A 6,554-nucleotide genomic window follows, 5' to 3' on the forward strand; every position below is an offset into this window, starting at 1 on the left:
AACCTGGCTCCTGACCAGCTAAGCTTGGCTCGTTTGCATCAGTAAGTTGGGTTGAGAAAGTAGTGTCGAGTATTTCTGTAATGTGGTACCGCAAATCAGTTCACATTTTCTTTGGCAAATACTATATTCCAGATACTGGAGGGGTGTTTGACAGGCCACCAGACTAACACACACACACACACACACACAGTTTAGTCATCAGGTTCTTACGGTATGTAATTTCCTGGTAAGCAAGTGAAGCTGTAAAGCAATCAATTATGTCAGTGCAGAGGCTGATTAGTGCCAATGAAGTGCTACTTCTTGCCAAGCAAGGTACTGTAACAGAGTAGAGAGACGGAATGACAGAGCGTAAAGCAAGGGCGAGGGAAAAAATGACATGAAATTAAGAAAAACAGCTTGACTCTCGTTCCTGGTCATTTTCTCTGCTTTTTCTCCAATATACCCCCAATATACCCCTAAAATTAGTATTAATTTGATCAAAGATGATCACATAAGAACAAAAAATGCTCTATCTTGCTTATTACAGACATGAGGTGACTTCTGATCTCCTTTATCCTTATCTCCTCCACTTAATCTTGTCACTTTTCATTTCGTTTCCCTTGTGTGTATGTGTGTGTGTGTGTGTGTGTGTGAGCGTGCCTGCCTGCCTGTGTGCATGTGTGTGTGTGTGTGTGTCCTGGACACAACTCTCTCCTATGGGGTGTGATGTCAGCTTAAAAGCATGACAGGACATGAAGGAGCAGTAGCAACTGTACAGAAATTGAGACAGGAGAAGGAGGGTGCTAACGTCCCCCCCCCCACACCACCACCACCACCATACTGTACACACACACATACATCCATAAAATTAAAGAAAAAAAGTAAGGATAACCCCACAGTGTGAGAAAATTGTTAACTTGGACCTAATTTTTTTTTTTTTAAACATGTCCTTGATGTTAACACTTACTTATTCATTTACATAGTCAATCTCTCTTAGCACAGTGATTGTTACCAAATGCGTATGTGTGTGTTTGTGTGTGTGCCTGTATGTATCCAGCCCCTCCCGGCTCACAGACAGAAGGATAACAGTCATGTCCTCCTCAACAGCTGCACTAATATGACCGCTGTCTGTGACACACAGGGACTCCCCACTGGCCAGCAAAAGGCCCAACTCATTTGTAATGCACCAGAAAGCACCATCGTCATGATCAGAGCTGCCCCTGCACGCATAACATTCAAAGGTATAGCCGATTGGATGGGTTTTGAAGAGCGTGACTGTGTGTGACAGAAATATAGCAGACACACATGAAAAGTAGTGGGCTGACTGTAGGTGGAGAGCAGTCAGAAAGACATCCCGAGATGACCAGCCAGAGACAGACCAAGGAGAGCAACAAAATGAGAAACACAAAGAAAAGGAATGAGCAAAAATAGCATTAGATTAGCAGATAAGTTACACTTTAAGTCCCACATCAGTGTTGGTACCAGTGTGCGGTCTGCCTGCCAGTCAGACATTTACACCACAAGATGTACCCACAGGCTTAGGTTACATGGAATTACATAATGTTATTATAAAATGATCATGCTCAGAAATACCATGGTTTAATGTTACTCTCTGTGAGCCGTGGTGGGGGCAAAACAAAACTAGACTAATCTACGCAACAAGACAATCAAGTTTTCTCAAACAGACAAATTGAAATAAAAAAAAATCAGTCTTATACTTCTCAAGAACACCATGACTGGATGCACACATTTCAAAGGGTTTCTGACAGGATCATTAAATCCTTAAGACATTCCGTACTTGTTAAAAAACTCATACTTTTATTTGCCAAGAGAGTGACACTGAGAGAAAAACACGAAAGAGGAAAAAAGGGAAAAGAGTGGGAGACCGCCAGGAAAAATGGAATAAAAAGAAGCGACTGAACTTTGAACAAGGAAAAACAACTACTGTAAAAGTGGACTCCACCTTGCGAACATGCTCTGACATCTGGATTCATTTGGCCCCTGGGTCCGGAGCACTTCCCTGTCTCTACAGAAGTACAGAAGTAGGACAAAGAGTCCACCTTTCTTCCTCTCCATACTTTCACTGACAAACAAAAAACTGGATCCCATGCTTCATTCATTTTAAACATCAGTTATTTTCTGTTCTCTATCAAGTCCTCTCCCACGCTCAAATGTATCCGGTTTCTCATTCTGTGATAAATCAAGTACTGCACTTTCCAGTACTGGGAAACTGAGTGATAACAAAAAAAACAAGAAACCAGCAGCTTTTTAAGTCCTAACTACCATTGCATGATAGTCAATTGGGTTTGATTGTTCTGGCTGACCACAGTGTCTGAATGTGGATCTGACCACACTCCATTCAGACACGCAGTCATGGGTGGCTATCATTACCATGTCACATACTCATACCCATCGGTAAGCCTTTTGGGAAATAACGTCTGGCTGGATTGAGGCTATTTTGCATGGAGCAATTATCTTTAATTTCCAAGGAAGTCCAAAAAACTCTGAAATTCAAAACACATAATTGTCAAGCTAACTATACAGGAATAAATGAACAGGCTTGCTTTGTCTGTGGCCCTGTGCGGCTAATCTGACATGCTCTCTGCTCGGAATAAACAAGGTATTAAACGGATAAAAAAGCAGCAGTGGCAAAGCAGAGGAGGCCTTTGTCTTGCCGTGGCCTAAACTGAGAATGTATTATGACTCTGGGATGGGATATTAGACCATATCTTTCCACCAATGCTATGCCAATGCCACTCTCTGAGATCACTGGGTCATACGAAGCTATTTCCACTTTACATTCTGCATGGCAACCCAGTGTTTTACTGGCACAATTAGCGTCACCATGGTGAACCTTCCACAATAACAGAGTCAAAATAAGCACAGTGATTTAAGTCACAACTATAGTGTTCTTATAGCGCCTTTGCTGCACAGCAGTCACTGATTTTTAAGCACTCTCACACTGAGAGAGATGCATGTATGCATGTGTGTCTAACAACTTTTAAGCAAACTTTGAATGTGAATTAGACGCGTTTCCATCCACTGGTTTGGACCCAATAAACTTGGCTATGTAAAATGTAGTTTCGTCAGAAAATGGCAGTATAGGCTACGCTTTATGCATGGCTGTAATCCATCAGTAAAGGAAGTAGTTGCTTTTGTTGCAGTAGTAAGTTATTTGTTAATTTCTATTTAACCCCCCTGTGTGTAGCACTTGAAAGATTCTGACTTTGTTGACTTCCAGTGGTGGCATTAAAAAAGACACTGTGGCAGACAGCAATGCATGCTGCAAGGCATCTACACGGATACATCAGTTATACATGTGTGCAGTCTTTACAGTATGGCCGACCAGAGCTCCAAAGTGTGGCTTAACTTCACAGAGAAATGTAATGACCAAAAGAAAATATTTTGTATGTACATAACATTTAACTTGACAGAGCATTTCCTGTCTAAGTCTAAGAATTTCCGAAATCCCTAGTCCTTAGACATAATTCCCCAGCCAGCTAATGCTAGTATGTCCAACACAATTACAAACAAATGTAAAACAGCAAACTTATATATTTTTTTTTCTTCATTTACCTTTTAACCAAAACTAATCATAACATGTCTTGTTTGCATGGCACTGCCAAATACGAGCCACCTTTGCTACTCCTGTAAAATCCTGGAAATACATTGTGTCCCATTAGATAAAGATATCAGATATTTTCAGATGTGGTCTGTTGTGTGATCAGATCAGGTGTTCTATGACTTTTGCTCAATGAAATGGTCCATCAAATGCTCATTGTATTGCAATTAAGCCTTCGCTTTTTAATATAAAGTAAAATAAACAAATGACCATTAACAATTAAAAACTCTACCTAAAATTAAAAAGTGGAAACACAAAATGTATATACTGAGGTTAACTATGAGATGATGGGTAAACTGTTAAAACAAAGTGTTGCATTCTTGATTTCACATCGATGAAAATATTTCAATCGAGAAAATGGAAAATTGATCATGTGTGGCCCTGGAACCTATCCTGTGCGGGGTTAGAGGGTTTACTGTGTCTGTGTCATAAGTGACACTGCATCTTTTAACAAGTGATAGTATGAGTGCATGTACAGTATGTCTGTATTTTGAAGTATGTGCATGCAGGCCTGTAGAGATGGGTGTGCATACGTGCGTGCTTGAAGCATGATGCGGTAATATTGTGATAATGAGGTAGGAGACACTGTTCTCATACCATGGACCTGTGGGCCCTTCCTATCTTGGCAATCAATCCTTACTGGACCTCACCAACCTTCATCTTAGGCAAAGCATTTTAATCCTACCACAGGCTTGGGTTTCAGACAGGTCACCACTGAGATATATGACATAGTGACACATGTGTAGATTACATATCCTTGTTTTAATTAGTAGAATTACTGTACATAAGGCAATCTCCCACTCTGCACTTGTCATCTCCGGTTACAAGGGAGAGCTGCGATGTCATACAATCTCCCAGCCTCTAACCTTTGAGCAAACAGTTTAATGGTAATAAACTATTAATAAGTCAATGAATCAAGCTGTTGATTCATCAAACTTATGTGGTAAAATCACATGTCTAAAGTCTAAAGTGGGAGCATGACTCATCTGTCAGACGCAAATTTGACCTGCAAGAACTGGGGGGCTGCACTCTTGCCAAAAACAATGTGACTCCACGAGCACCTCAGAAACCCCACGCATGAAATCACATATGTGTGTGCACAAATTTCAGCGAATCCTGGCCCCAAATCCTAATTTCCTTGTCTTGTCCTATCAGGGGGCCAACAGGTGGGATAATGAGCTTGGGATGGGGGAGGGTTTGGGGGGGGTGGGGTGATTAAAAAGGCAGCCCAGCTATATCAAAACTCTGAAACATAAACAATTCCACAGATGCCAGGGGCATTCGGGGGGGGGGGGGCTATAATGTGGCGGTGGAGATAGGACAGGAGGGGGATCACTACTTTCTGCTCTGGCCAAAGTAGGGAAACATGATCGAAGGCAGGGGAATGAGCAGACGAGAGAAGGATGGGGACAGAGGAGACAGAGCACAGGGGCAGTGGGTGAGGGGCTGAGCGAAGAGCAGGGGAGGGAGGGTTGTTCAAATGGCTAATGCCATAAAGGGGAGATTTGGAGGGCCAGCATGAGGGCAGACTGTTGACAGGCTGATGGACAGCACTTCTGGTCCTACGCATTAAGGGGGCCACAGGTCTATAGTGACCCCCCATTTCTCTTTTGTTTATTGGCATATAAATCACAGTGTCTCTTTTGATATAGTGTTAGCGCTAAGGAGCAGCACACAGTGTCATACACAAAAAGTATTTGCACTCATTGATAACTACTGAAAGATACAAAACAACACAAAGTATGCCAGTTGCACCAGGAGGAATGACTTCTGAATCTTGAATACAGCGTAAAGCAGCCTTACTGCACATACTGTACAATACGTAAGTTCATATTCATTTTACATCTTGGAGGGACTGCTACGTACGTTTTACTCCAGAGATTTAGTTGTGAAATATTGCTTAGATCTGTAGATTGGAGAAAAGTAGAAAATGCCCATCAAAAAAGACTCAAGTGCAGGAAAAAAGAATTTGATTTGATTCCATGCAACAACAAATCAGCTGCCATTGGCTTATAACTCTGCAGACTGGAACATTAAGAATCTAATAGAATGGAGGCATTTTCTCCAAAACCTGGCTACATTGATGACAGACTGTAGTTTTGTGATAAACAAAGACCCATTATATAAGTGGAAACTGATGATAACTAAAGGCAGCCGGAGAAAGAGACTGGACTCCAGATTTTCATGAAAAAGGAAACATTTAGGCTTACATGAGATTAACATGAAACAGACCCTTGCACTGACACTGAGGTGTAAAAGGAATTTGAGATGAAAGGAAGTCTAATGAAAATTGTTCCACTTTTCTTAGCAGGTGTGGCCCCTGGTTTCATTTTTCAGCTTTATCATGAATCAAACATACACACGGTCACTTATGCATTGTTTCAATTATGAGCCAAAATTACTCTTTGATAAGGCCTAAGCCTTTATCCTTATGCCATTAAAAACAACACAAAAATGATTCAATCCATTTTGTGGGTTGAAATAAATCAAATAAAAAAAGGAAAATACAAAATAGTCAAGATCAAAAATGTAAAAATATTTGTAAAGGACAAATTCCCTCATTAGTTTCAGTATTACGAGTTTGCCAGTGATAGACTGCGCTGTGGTTGATTTAAAACCAGAACCATGTCTGTTCAGTTTGGCAGACAATACAGCAGATATCATAATCCATCATGGATCATACAAACAGGAAACGGCTGGACAGGGTCAGAACTTTTTTTTTTGTCTGTCCATTTCTCTCATTTATTGTACCTAAGCCTCTGGAATAGAATGGATGAATGGCTGTAGGTTTAGAGAATAAAGCCTACCATTGGGACTCCTTAATAATGCGCTAGGAGCCACAGAGGCGAGGAGGAAGAAGGGGAAGAAGCAGAGGAGTGTCCAACACAGGGCGTAATGAGGGAAGTGGGTTGACATGAATGAGGGAGTGATGAAGTGAGTTGGTTGTGAGAGA

General features: G+C 41.2%; 1 protein-coding gene across 2 annotated transcripts in view; it reads right to left on the reverse strand.

Annotated features, from left to right (window-relative positions):
* gpc5c (glypican 5c) overlaps nt 1-6,554 on the reverse strand; it is a 111,451-nt gene that overhangs the window by 88,821 nt on the left and 16,076 nt on the right. The window lies entirely within an intron of this gene.

The sequence above is a fragment of the Sander vitreus genome, chromosome 12, assembly GCF_031162955.1.
Source record: "Sander vitreus isolate 19-12246 chromosome 12, sanVit1, whole genome shotgun sequence".
In the NCBI taxonomy this organism is placed as follows: Eukaryota; Metazoa; Chordata; class Actinopteri; order Perciformes; family Percidae; genus Sander; species Sander vitreus.